This window comes from Pinus tabuliformis, chromosome 8, assembly GCF_031772625.1.
Source record: "Pinus tabuliformis cultivar Carrire ecotype Pingquan chromosome 8, CPIR1, whole genome shotgun sequence".
In the NCBI taxonomy this organism is placed as follows: Eukaryota; Viridiplantae; Streptophyta; class Pinopsida; order Pinales; family Pinaceae; genus Pinus; species Pinus tabuliformis.
The window spans coordinates 1,735,628,701-1,735,643,431 of NC_142294.1; positions in this window are offsets into that span (position 1 = coordinate 1,735,628,701).

Consider the following 14,731-nt stretch of genomic DNA (forward strand, 5'->3'; position numbering starts at 1 on the left):
TTACAACATTGTACTGGTGTAGACTCATACTAGTACACAAGCTTCTACATGCAGAGGCTACAACCTTCTCTCGTTCTCCAGCTTCTACTGGAAGGGAGCTACAGCCCCTAGCTCTTGTACTAGATGATATGTTTACTAGTACATAGGCACCGACCTACAGAAGGCTACAACCTTCTCTCTTCCTCCAAGGACCTCGTTTCATAAATTTTCAGACTGGATACTCCTGGAACACAACACCATAATCTGAAGGCCACGTTTCATCCAATTTTCATACTGGACCCATCAAAAACATTGAAGCTCTAAATCAATCACCATTGCAATACAACCATCAACTATATATGCATCAACCAACCACTAAAACTCAACCATTACTTTTTGAATTAACCAAACTCAATCAATCACCGACAACCTCTGAACCTCTGACACAATTGAATCAACCATTCATTCATACTTTAATCAACTTCAAAAAAACAACTGGAACAGAGAAATCACTGTAGCCAGTACACAAATTTGTACCCAGAACATTGCATCATCATTCAGAATCAGCTGCCACCTCAAAACCATGCATCAAACTGTATACACAACTTGGAGGAGCCAAACTAGCGTGTATACGCAACTTCATCAAAGCGAACCAATGTATAGATCTGCAAATACTTACTTATAACTTCGTTGCACTTCTCGACTTCAGACATACCCAAATCATCACATATAAAGAATAATACATGTGTTAGCAACCAGATCTAGTCCATTAGATCACCTAATGATAAGTCATTATGATCTTGATCCATTATTAGATCTCATCCATCATCACTGAAGCAAATCACAATCAATCAATCTGAACATTGTTACTAGAATGCAGTCATCAGAACATAAAGCAAAAACTAGAACTTTGCATCAACAACCAGAACCAACTGTAACTTTAAACATCATAGTTCATAAGGTATACATTGCTTCGATGTGTCAAACCTACGTGTATATGGGCTTTTACCAAAGTCAACCAGCGTATACATCTGTAAATATTCATTCATTATTTTGCAGCTATTCCAGACTTCAATTATACCCAGATCATAATATTTACAACACATAGATCTAGAATAAACATGATCAAACCATATAAACATAATTCATTCCAAACCTTTAGATATCGATCCATAATTAGATCTTGTCCTCCATCAACCGCTAAGGTTCCTCCTTGGCTCAGATCAAGTAGAGCATCATAAACCCATAACCTGCATACTGGATCTCACACTTTATCAATTATTCAATGCTTGTCTGCCTTGGCCTAATGATCTACTCCTCCTTATATAGTTTTAGGCCTTTCTCAATACCATGGAGCAAACCACTTAGGACCTATTCCTTGGATCAAATACCTAGGGTCAATACCTCAGACCAAATACTTTGGACCAATACCATGGATCAAAATATCATGGACCAAATACTTCGGACCAAAACTTAGTTTTCCAAGGTATACACGCTTTTCTTTCTATGAAAGTGCGTGTGTACGTATACGCGACTTGTATACAGTGAACCTGTGTATATACGCAGCTTGGTCAAGGTGAACTTGCGTATACCTCTCTTCATTCATTCTTTGTAGTCTGATCTATACTTCTTTTCTGTTTACCTGCTATACTGTGATCTTTCATTTGAGTGAGTTGCCTTCTGAACTGATTCCTTGAAGCTGCCCTGCATTTCATTACATCTATAAATACTATTGCCATAAATTCTGTCACATCTGATATCTCTTTTGTAGATTCATCTAGTTATTATGTACAAGTGAGTTGTTCTACTACAAGTGAGCTGCCATCAAGTACAACACATGCATCATAATGCCAACACAATGTGCCATGGAAGTTTAGGGTCATCCTTGGTGCTGCTTGGGTTGACATCAATGACAACCTCAGATCATCTTTAGATCAACATATTACACAGCAAGCACACATGCACAACGTAAGTGGTCTACCTTTCTCACTTTTGCTTGCATGTCACAGTCGAGAGAATGCACACTCTCAACATCTGCACATAGTGTAGCACAACACCATGGCACCTCGATAGAGTGCATGTCATGCACTTTCACTCATCTTTGTTTTGTGGTCGCTTGTAAAATTGGAGTGTGTTTGTCTTCACTGCTATATATTTCTTTTTGGCTGGTTTGCATAGTTGTCTTATTTGTGAACCAAGCCTTCACCTACATGGGTTAACCAATGTGCCGGTGGCTGCACTGGAAATATCACTTCATGTGATCAGACCCATGCACCGTTAGCTTAGGAGTAGGATTAGTGTTTTCTTGCATGTTTGTTTGTCTGCTTGCTTGTTTGCTTATCACTTTAATTTTTCATTTACTTCTCCTTTTGCTTTACTTCACTTGCCGGTTTGCTTACTCGCTTCGCTTCGACATTTGCTTCTACTTATTGCTTTGCTTTTTGGTTTGTTTTCTTGTTATTGTCCATAGGTTAGTTTCACATGGACTATGTGTGACTCTTGAAACAAGCTGGGTAAAGTATGAGAGGACTTGTACAACTATCAACATTTGGTTATCAGTTGTCTTCTCTCTTATGTAAGAACTTGTTTTCTTCGAAGTGAACCTTGGTGAAAACACAACGCTTGCACGCTAACTAGTATCACCTACTGTAGTGGGTTGTTTTTGGGTTAATCCTAGTCAGCTCAGTCAAGTAGAGTAAGATGAGGGGGAAAACGTTAACAGGTGTGTTAGAGGAATGATAAACTACTTCTCAGCAAGAAGAACCTCTTCTGCTCTCAATAAGTCGGGATCCCTCTTCCGCCTCTGAAATGAATAAGTGCTATGCACAGTTATAAAGATGAAAAATGAAAAAAATGAAAAAGTGAAAAAAATTGAAAAAAAGGAAAATGAATAAGGTGAAAGAAGAGAAAGGCTTCTTACGTAGAGAGTTCATGCAAGTAACTCCGTCGAGGTACTGACCAGGCTCATTGGCAGCAGAGCCATGCTTGTGTTCCTATGTGACTCCGTCGGGGTATTGTCTAGGCCTATTGGTAGTGGAGCAACACCAGAGATGAAACTAAGACTTTGACGACTATATCTTGTGCACCAATATACCCCAATCGAAAAAACTGTGTCGCCTTGGCTTGAAATGTGTGTCAATCGACCAAGAGCTTGGCATATGCTAGATCTTACAATCAAGCTAGTGTGGAAACCAAGAGGAACTAAGAACTTAACAATACTTCTGGAGGTGATAGACTTATTTTTAACAAACAAGGTCCATTCAAAGAGTTGAACTCAAGTGTTGTAGCAACTACAACCACCCTTCAAAATTTTTCCTTAGCTTCGTTTCAGAGCCTCCCTACCAACCTTTCACAGAAGCATGTCTTGCTTCGTCAAGTACACAAGCTTCAGTGATTTTCTTTCAGAAAGATAGCCTGTCCATCAGAACTTGTTGCTCTCCCCTCACAGGTTGTTCTCCCAAACTTGGTCTAGTAGGAGGCTGAGTAGCTCCCTCAAAAAATTTTACAATTCTGGAGGGAAACCAGCCTTCCCTCCAAAAATTGTGCAATTCTGTCTGGAAGCCTGCTCGACTCTAGAATTGCGCAATTTTGTCAATCAGGCTTCATCTAGAAAATTACACAATTCCTCCTAGGAGGGCTACTCAGCCCAGAATTTTGCAATCCTGGGCAACAGTCAGCTGCTCTGCCCAAAAATTGCACAAATCTCCTAGCCAGCCAGCCCAATTCCCTTCTAGAAATCCGCATTTTCTCCCAGAAGTTGAGTGGGCTCATGCATGTGCAGTTGGGTTGACCAGTTCCACCCAGGACCAAGAAAAACTAACTTGCATGCATGGCTTCTTCTCCCAAGGAAGCATGCAAAGGCATCCCTTATTTCAAGGATCTATTTTTAGCAGTGCGAGGTTGCATGCAAGGATCATTTCAGAAATCTCCCACCAAGTGTCGCTTTTCCTAGATTTGCGGCATAAGCGTCAGAACCTCAATTTTATCAAAACTCATCAACCAGATGTTGTAGAGCTCATTCTTCACATCGATGTTGTAGCTTTGAGATCCCACATTGCATCTAGGAGTCGTCGACACATTCAACTCAGTTGTTTTGGGCTAAGCCCGCCTTTCATGTCTTCTGTTGCATTTTTGGTGCTTTTTGTGTTTTGCTTTGTATGAATGTTGTCTGCTTGATTTCAGTGAGCGTTTGTTGTCATTTTGATAAATACTATCTTGTACTAGCACCGTTTCAGTTTTCATTAACATCTTGTTGTTGTCGTATGCATGACACTATTTTTTATGAATGGTCATCAATTCGGCGACACGCCTCACCCACATCCATGTTGTTCCATTTTCTAAATTTTTCATTCGCTTTTTGCATGCACGATCATTCACTTATGCTTACACTCAATCTAACCATGCATTCAGACTTCTCATGTTTTCAATCACTCGTCGGTCGGATTGGGCTACCTTGGCCCAGATTGTGCCTTGCCCAGCTAACACTACGCATTTTCTGAAGCGAAGGCTCTACCTTCCCTTGATAAATTGTGCAATCCTAGCTGGGCACTAACTTCCAAGCTTGCATTGCACAATTCTCAGAGGCATTGTGCCGTTGGCCCCAGAAACTACGCAATGAAGTTTGCTTGTTGCATGTCACTGCTCACTGAAATTGCACATTATGCAATTTTAGTCCTTAGCAGGCTAGGCTAAACTATGCATTGCACAGTTCCAATAATTAGTTAGCCTCCTGACAGCCCAGACTGTGCCTTGCACAGTTCTGGAAGTTAGTCTGACGAACTCCTAGCCAAAATTGTGCAACCTTCATGATAAGTCACACAGGTATGTTGCAAGTCAGCTCTCAAGTTCATTTTGGTTTTCAACTAAAGGATTGCTTGCCATGAGTGTTGCCATGTCTCTAGGTATTGCAAGTGTTCATTTGTCTCTCATCAACATAGGTACAATGGTTTCTAGGAGAGCAGGGTCAAATTCACCATTAAGAGCACACTTGGGGATGGAGTCAATCAAGTGTCTATGAGCTTGCCTACCTATGAAGACATAAAATTGTTTGTCGGCAAGGAAATCAAGATAAGATGGTAGCAGCATCATAGCGATGAACACCATGAACAACAACTAAAGGCAGCATACCATATGCAATGAACGTAAGAGGAAGGTTGTTGACAACACAGAGGCGGAACAAAGTTGCAAGCTCAAGAAGATCCACTTGTGATGAAACCAACTTTGGAGACTCAGGCTTTGAGGTGACGGCGTGACATTAAGATCGTGCAAAGATAGTGAACGGAACAAAGAAGGAGTTGCATGTACTAAAGCAACAACTCAAGGATGAACATGAGTTGCACAAACAAGCGAATGAGTTGCAACAAGAACATGTATAGCAGGGAGCGCAACATGCATAGATGAATGAAACTACGCCTGTGCAACTTATAGATCCATCCCAACATATGGCATGGAGTAGATGAAGTGAGTAGTGTTTTTGATCGCATGCAAAGGAATTTAGCTACATGCATGCCGTTGTGCACATGCATGCGATCCAACCCATTTTACACACTGTCCAAGGCGAAGACAAGGAGCAAGTCCGACTGGAGCTAAACATGTAGTTGACAGTTGATGTCCATGACCGCCAGCACACACTGGAGGATCAACGTGGACACTATGGATTAGTGTGTTGTCGGTTCGGCCGCACCCAAGAAGACCATGTGCATGATAGCAGACGAGTTGAATGGAGGAACCATACCAATGCACCCAGATGAAACATGGGCAAGAGTTCACTTCAGCAAGATGTCACCATGGAGTGCATGCACACCATCACGGACGACCAAGTTTGGTGTTAGCTCACCACCTTCACCATCACAAGCATGTCAAAGAGTTGATCTCACCATAATGGACCGAGTGTCAGTGATGTCTATCATGGCTTTCTCAAGCCATTTTTTCTCACATGAGCACATGTGCATTGTAATGTAACGTCTTGTCAAGTGGAAGTTCAAGTGTTGATAGTTGGATGTTTAGTCATAGTGTAGGTGAAGAGTCATGAGGGTAGATGAACTATCACAAAGGGGAATGTCAAGGGTCACCCCATCCTTTGCTATAAACAGAACCTCATAACTCATTGTAAAGGCTTTTGGTCATCCAAGCTTCCAATAAGACTATCTTGGAGAGAGCTTGGACAATATTGTAAGAAGCCTTGGCTTCTCCACTGCGTAGAGCTAGTACATCTCTTTGGAGGAGTAGGCGCTTGTGGTTTTAACGTTACGCTGTTGGAACTAGTGGTTGGACATGGATGTATTGTATGACTAGAACTTACACTTATTAATATAATAAGAGTCGGCAGGTTTCATGCATATGTTTTATTGTATTATATGCTATCTGGTTTACTCTAAATGATATATGTATTGGTTTTCTTACGCAATCATGTATAGACTATTCTTTATAAGTATGTATGAATCTTTGTAAAATGTGTTGTTGGTTTAACCATCACTTTGGATTGCTCGCTAACTTTCATTCCATGTTGTGATGCATCTTTGATCATGTGTTCCCTTCCAATCTGTGTATTATTACAGGTTTCCAAGGGGCGCACTCATCTCAACCCTCATGTGTTAGAACCTCTCATGCACCTGCCTTGACTCACTGAAGTTGTCACACACTTGCTACCAACAGAGTTATCTTACTTGCCTCTATGCGAAATCATGGTCAAGGCATTACCATATGACCCACAGCTGGGACTCCTACACCAAACTATCTGAGGTGTAATTGGGACTTCTTACCAGGGGGATCCCCTTACATGTTGGCGGGTCCAACACCCTCAACACCTAAAATTGGATGCTATACTTGTGTCACCATTAGCATTCAAGTCTAATTCTTCAGTGTGCTTGGAAATCTTGTTAAAGCTTACCGAAGGACTTTCATCTGCATCCCTTTGAAGCATTGTTAACTCAACCTTGTGACAAACTTCATGAAGAGAGAATCTCCTATGCACTTTTGGTTTAATTACTTGTTTTCCTACACATGATCCATTTACTTCCATCCATTTTCCCCTTACATCAGACATGCCATAGCCATTTTATCTTTTTTGTACCCTAAAACTTGTGGTCCTCTCCCATAAATTTCCTTTGGTTGGAGTTGAACTCCTGTTTGAATCTTTCGGATGAGTTGGAGTGGAGAAAAAATTGTCTTGTTGTTTCAGATTTTATTCCCAACCCAATTTTGTGGCACTCAATTCTTGCAAACTGACATATTCTCTGGTCTCACTCTGCTAAAAAGGTACATTTCTATTATGTAATGTTCTCAATCTTTTCTTTCCAGTGTTTTGCATATTTTGAACTAAATTATTTTCAGAACTCTCATTTGATGTCAAACAACATTCCATTGAATAATTTGTGACCTGAGATTTTTGATTAAGGCTATGCATAGCCTGTACCATATGTTGTTTCTGCTTGTATAATGAAGGAATTTAAGGTAAAATAGAAAAATAATTGTTGAGGCATTCACTTAACACTTTTGAAGCCAATTCTGAGATTTCTGCATGGGCAACTTCTAGTCGAACATAACCCAAATTTTGGCCAGCAAGAGTTTCCCTAGCCATCTCTAGCACAAACTTCAAGTACTTATCCTGAGCTTCAATTCAGAGCTAAGAAAAAGAGGGCCAATTGATGAGCCCCAAAAATGGGTAACTATATGGGCTCATTTTGCGTATTGTTTCCATTTAATCCACCATTCTCCATAGTTTTGTGCATGTTTTTGGATATATTTATGTTAATTGAGTGAATGGGGATAGTCACTTTGCCACATGGTCTAATGAGTGTTTATTGCAGATTTTTGGACAATTTTTGGACAAGGACTAGGCATTTATGAGCAGATTAGCAGCGAAACTCGAGGAAACAGGGTTGAGGACTTATAGGAGGGGTGTCTCCTACATTGATGACCCCTTCCTCGAGTTCTCCACCAGCAGCTCAGAGTTCAAAGGCCACCACATCGATGATTCCAAGGGGCAGCCGAGCAACCCAAGTGGGGCTACTGTTATCTCCAGTTTTAGGCAGCCAAGTTCCTTAAGTTTAGGAGGACTGTTGGGGGTCCTCACTTGTATAAATAAGAATGCTTTAGGCCTCAGTAGGTTAGCCATTTGATAGTCTATTTTCGCACCTTAGTGCAGCCTTGTATTCAACTCATTTTCAAGTTGTTTTTGTAGACAATTTTGTGATGTAACTATTATTTTTTGGTCAACGAAGATGAATCTAGCCTTGAATCAGCACTGATCTTTCTAAGGGGGTTGTAGCTCTTGGGGTTGGGCCCAACCCAAGTTCCCAGTACCTCCTTCGTGTATTTATATGTTTTTTTCTTGCATTCATGAAATAATTTCTGTTGTTTAGGTTAAATCTTGCTTTGTTACTTAGGTTGTTTTTGATGATTAGAATAGTTGTTCTCGTTTCAGGTTGATTAGATATTTTGCTACAATAATAGAAAGAGATCCACAAAAATGCTACCGAGCAGGCCTTGATCTCCTTTCTCCCTCCTTGGGACCATGAATTGAGACCAAGGTACTCTTGCTGCCACCAAAACACTGTTTTTGCTTTCCAATGCAATTGCTAGTGTGAGATTTCGAGTTGGAGAAGTTGATATCAGTTGTATTTACATGTTTAGATCTATTCTTGTTCAGTTTCCATGGCTTTCTTGCATAAATTCCTCTCCATAAAGTTTTGTTCAACACTTTTTTGGTTTTTAGGTCAGAATTAGGTTAAAATAGGTAAAACTCTGTTTTTTTAGTTCTTGCTTGGGATAGTTTTGAAAAGTAAGTGTGCAACTCACTTGTAAAACACTCCAGCTTATCATTCTTCCATCACACAACCTGCTCTAATCCATATCTTAAGATGTCATCCACCCATTCGCCATACTTTCCCAAATTGCCCTAATTTCTATGTTCTTGTGCAAAATTGCTTCCTTGACTTTTGAACAAATCCAACCATCTCTTTCATTTACGACCTTCATTGACAGAGTCCTAGACCCTTTAACACCTCCATCCAGCCTTCATTTCCCTTTTCCCACCGTTTTTCCACCTCCAAACCTCCAAAAACCACTTTCAACCTCCTCTTGTAGAACCTCCTGTAGAACTTCCTGTAGATCCCCTGCAGCCTCCTATAGAAATTCATGTGAGTGATTTTTCAAAGTCTGATCATAGTGGAAGTCTCTAGGAGGGTACTAGGGACTCCTTAGGTCCTATCCACACCTTCCCAACCTCCTGAAAAAGCCAACTCCATCTCCCTTCACCACCAAACCTCTGCACAGTCACAAATAGTTAAAACACAAGCATAATAATTCTGCATAAAAGTGCTTGAAAGTACAAAAAATGATTTTTCCACATTTTCCTTCAGAAGTAGTTTTAATACATGCATTTTATCTTGTCAGTAGTCCATGGCATCCATTTCATTAGTTTCATCTCTTTTTCTTGCAGAAGTAGGATTAGTGGGTAAAACTAGGGTTTGCGTTTCCTTTCAGTTTTCATCCTCTTTTTGCAAGTAGAATAGCCTCTTTTCAGTTAACTTTCTTCCATCACAATTAAAAGCTTCTTCTGAGAACTCATAGAAGTTGGATTAAGCTCCTAGTGAACTTGTGCTAGCTGATCAAGTGACAGCCTGCAGTAAGAGCTAGTACTTGTGCATACAACACTGTCGCTTTCAAGTTTGTTACGAACTGCTAGGTTGATAAAAGTAAAGTAGGGAGCCCCAGGAGTTGCAACATCATTGCTGCAATACTAGAGCTCACCATATTTTTGGCGACGTTTCCGGGGAAGCGTCAGAGTATTTGTGATTACTTCTTTTCTTCTATGTTCTACTGCAACATTCTGCTAAGTAGTTTATTTCAACAAGAGTAGAGTAGTTGTTTCATTTCAATTCTGCAATTTCAATTCTACAAAAGTAGATTAGACATTTCCTGCTTTCATTTCAATTTTTCACTTGCATTTCAACAAGCGTAGATTAGCTATTTCCTACTTTCATTTCAATTCTGCAATTTCATTTCAGCAAAATAGATTAGTCATTTCCTGCTTTCATTTCAATTCCGCAATTTCATTTCAGCAAAATAGATTATTCCTTTCCTGATTTCATTTCAATTCTACATTTTCATTTCAGCAAGATAGATTTTAGTTAGTTGCAATTTGCTGTATAATCCATTCCAGTTTTGCAGGTACAAGCAGAAAAAGAAACAAATAAAAAAATTCACCCAAAAAAGAGATTTCCTTTCATGCCTCACAGGAACGGAGACAATTCAGGAAAATTCCTACCCAACACCCCCACCACATCACTAAGTCAACCTTCTCTCTTCTTCGGTGACAGTGATCCGAAAGAACCTATAGGTGAACCTCCTGAGATATACAAAGATCCTTTAACAGAAGAAGAGCAAGACACCATTCCTCCTGAGACCATGGCTGAAAATGGAAATGGTAGAGGAAATAGGGAGAGAATAGAAGGTACCTTTCCCATCCAAGAGACCAATGGGGACACAAAGATGAAAAAAAATAAGTCCCTCAGCCTTACCTCACTTCCATGGATTGACTACTGAAGACCCTGATATCTTCTTGTTTGAGTTTGCTGTCCTTTGTCGAACCTATGACTATGTAGAAGACGAGCAAAAGTTGAAACTCTTTCCCTCTACCCTCAAGGATGCAACACTATGCTGGTTCATGGAGTTACCTGGAAATAGTATCACAACTTTGGCTCAGATGCAGCAAGCCTTTAACAACAAATACCGAGACTACTATAGGTCAAAGGATACAAAGGAAGAAATCTTTCGAATGACCATGGGAAGTGATGAATCTTTAGAAGACTATGAAGAGAGGTTTCAACTCAGTTATAAAAGGGCCAGGTGCACACTTGACCCCGAATCTCTGAAGTTGGTTCTACTCAGAGGAGTCCCTGAAGACCTTCTAGATACCCTCCATTTCCCGTCTGGGGGAGACATCTACCAACTACCTTATGATGACATAAAGACTGTGTTTGGAAGCGATTCTAGGGCAGCCAGAAAAAGAGGTAGGGGAAGTCAACTTTTAGCCAGTACCCTCTTATCTAGTTCATTCCTTAAAAACGAATTTGCAAATCAGATGGAAAATTTCAAAAGTGAGATTAGACAGACTATTGCCATGCAAATGGATACCTTGCTAATCCAAAAGAAGCAAGAGGAAGCTGAGAGGGCTTTGGCCATCTTTTGTCCTAGATGCACTAGAAAGCATCCTAGGAACGAATGTCCATTGCACTCCGTAGAAGTGTGCTTTGTCTGTGAAGAAGCCCATCGTACAAATTAGTGCCCATCCTTACTCGGATTTAAAGCAATGTACCAAGGGGCTGAAGGAGCCACTGAACCACTCTACTTCATGAACCAAAGGAGGCCACATGGACCCAGACCTTACTAGCAGGGAATGTAAGGGACATCCCAGACTTATTACAACCCCAATCAAGCCACTCCCATGCCTTCTTGGGGTCCCCCTACTCATCCTTCCTGGTCCACACCCCCTCCTTGGTCGTATCCATCTCAATACCATACTCAACCAGCTGCTCATTCGTTTCATTCTCACGCTCAGCCACAACCTCAGTGGAATGCACCTCATCAGGGGTGGAGGCCCCAATACAACTCTCCTCCTGCTCTTTTGCCTCCACCACCTACTCAACCACAACCATTACCTCCTGCTCCTCCAAGACAACCCCAAATACCTACTCAACTGAACCCGAACCCTAATAACAGATAAGCCTAGTAGGTATATACTAGAGAAACAACATGCCCTACCTATGCTATGGAGATTCAGGAGATCAACCTACGATCTGGGAAGGTCCTCCCACACAGCCAACCTCCTCCTAAGGAGGATGAGGAAGAGAAACGGGAAAGTGAAGCAAAAGCCATTCCACCCTTTCCTGAGAGACTAACTGGAACCACACAACCGACCCCAGAAGAAACTGAACTTCTGGGAGAACTAAAATAGTTATGTGTAAAAATAGCACTTCTCCAGGCCATAAAAGATGTACCAATCTACAACAAGTTGATCAAAGAGAAGTTTTTCAGGCACCCAGGCAGGCGCAAGAGAGATGCCCCAACTATCAATATCATAGGATAACTGTCCGACCTGATGTTGGGACAGGTAATCTGTCCAAAATATCTAGACCCTGGGAGTCCTGTAGTCGATGTCCACATCAATGGCACCATAATACCCCTCACCTTAATTGATATAGGGGCTGCCATTGACGTAATGACCAGGGACACTATTCTCAAACTCAACCTTCAGGGTTCCCTAAGAAATACCTCAACAGTACTGCAGTTGGCAGATTGCTCTACTGTGACTCCTGAGGGGATTGTGGAAGATGTCATGGTATCCATTGATTCCCGGGAGTACCCTGCTGACTTCTTGGTTCTTCAGCCAAAGGCAAAGCTCACTGGGTATCCTCTCATCCTGGGAAGGTCTTGGTTAGCTACTGCAGATGCTTACATTAGTTGTCAAGCTGGGAGCATGACCATCAAGAATGGGCAGATGTCCAAACAACTAGTCCTATATCCTCTTGCCCAACCTTTGCTAGAACACGACTTACCTCTCTGGTTGGAGGAGGAAGATGAGGATGAAGTCTCCTCCGCACCATTATGCACAATGGAAGCTACCAAGGGGGGTCCTCAAACCGAGGATGATCTTATTGAGAATTTGATTCAAAATCCGCCCCCTAGTGTGTTGCCATTAGAAGAGTTGGTGGAAGAACCCGAAGCAAATGCTTTAGTTGATCTCTGTGTGGCTGATCCGACCTCTCTCCGAGTTAAGAATGCGGAATTTGGCCCAAAAAGAACCTTGAAGATCAACTCATCCCTATCCACCTCTCAGGAGAAAGAGTTGTGTAGCTTATTGAACAACCATTTGGATGCTTTTTCTTGGAGCTGTAAGGAGGTGAAGAGAGTCCACCCTTTAGTCTGTACTCATCACATTTACATTAAAGAGGATTGTAAACCAGTCAGGAAGCCTCAAAGGAGGATGAATCCAATCCTTAAGGACATTGTCAAAGAAGAATGGCAAAAGTTGCTGGATGGAGGATTCATCTACCCCATCTCTGATAGCGAATGGGTTTCTCCTTTGGTGCTGGTGCCAAAGAAAAATGGGAAGTGGAGAATCTGTGTAGATTATCAGGAGCTTAACAAGGCCACCAAGAAGGACCATTTCACTTTGCCTTTCATAGATCAAGTGTTAAATGGCCTGGCAGGGAAGAAGTTCTTTTCCTTCCTAGATGGGTTTAGCGGGTACAACCAGATCCAAGTCAGCACGGAAGACCAAGATAATACCACTTTCACTTGCCCATGGGGTACCTTTGCCTACCGGGTCCTTCCCTTTGGGTTGTGCAATTCTCTTGCCACTTTCTAGAGAGCAGTACTGAGCATATTTGCTGAGCTAGTTCGTGATTAAGTGGAAATCTAAATGGATGACTTTACCCCTTATGGTTCTAACTTCCAAGAAGCTTTGACTAACCTGAGGAAATTTTTAGCCAAATGTATCGAAATGAACTTGTCCCTGAGTCCTGATAAATGTGAATTCCTAATGACTAAAGGGACAATGCTAGGTCATACAATTTCTCAGCAAGGATTACAGGTGGATCCCAACAAGATTGCTATCATCCAAAGGGTCCCACCTCCTCAAAAGGTAAGAGATGTTCGGAGTTTTCTAGGCTTAGCAGGGTATTATAGAAGATTCATTAAGGATTTTAGTAAGCTAGCCTATCCATTATTTGGTCTTTTGGGGAAAGATGTTGAGTTTATATGGACTAACAACTGTCAAGAGGCTCTGGATGCCTTGAAAGGTAAGTTGATAACTGCCCCAATCTTGAGAGGTCCAAATTGGGCCCTACCTTTCCACATTCACACAGATGCCTCGAACAAAGCTATAGGAGTAGCCTTAGGACAAGTTGAAGAGAAGCTACCATATGCCATATATTTTGTCAGTAAAAACCTGTCCAAGGCAGAATTAAACTACACTGTAACCGAAAAAGAGCTCCTGGTTGTAGTCCATTCCCTAAACAAGTTCAAACACTACATCACTGGTTATCAAACATTCGTACATACTGATCATGCTGCAATTAGGTATTTGACAAATAAACCTGATGTAAATGCTCGTATCATTAGATGGTTACTTTTATTACAGCAATTTGATTTGACCATTGTTGGTAAGCCAGGTAAGGAAAATGTTGTTGTTGATTTTCTGTATAGACTAGATCTGCATGCAAGTGAAGAGGGAATGTTGGATGATCAAATTCTAGATGAACACCTATTTTCTATTTCAGTGCTCTCTCCATGGTTTGATGATATAGCAAATTATTTGGTTTTAGCACAGTTTCTGCCACACCTATCCTCAAAAGAGAAGAGCAAGATCATGAGGAAAGGTGCCCCATTCACTTGGATTGGGGGCAGTCTTTTTAAAGTTGGCTCAGATCAAATTTTGAGGCGATGTGTCAGGGAGGAGGAAGTTTTCGACATCCTCCTAACCTATCATGATGGGCCCTGTGGGGGCCACTTTGCAGCAAAGAGGACTGCCTTCAAAATTCTGCAGGCAGGTTACTATTGGCCCACTCTTCATCAAGATGTCAGGAGATACATCAGCCAATGTGATTGATGTCAAAGGATGGGGAAACCTACTCCAAGGGATGAGATGCCCTTGCAGCCTCAAGTGACTTTCGAGCCATTTGAGAAGTGGGGCATGGACTTTGTGGGTCCTATCAACCCTCCTTCAAAACAGAAGTCTTACATCATT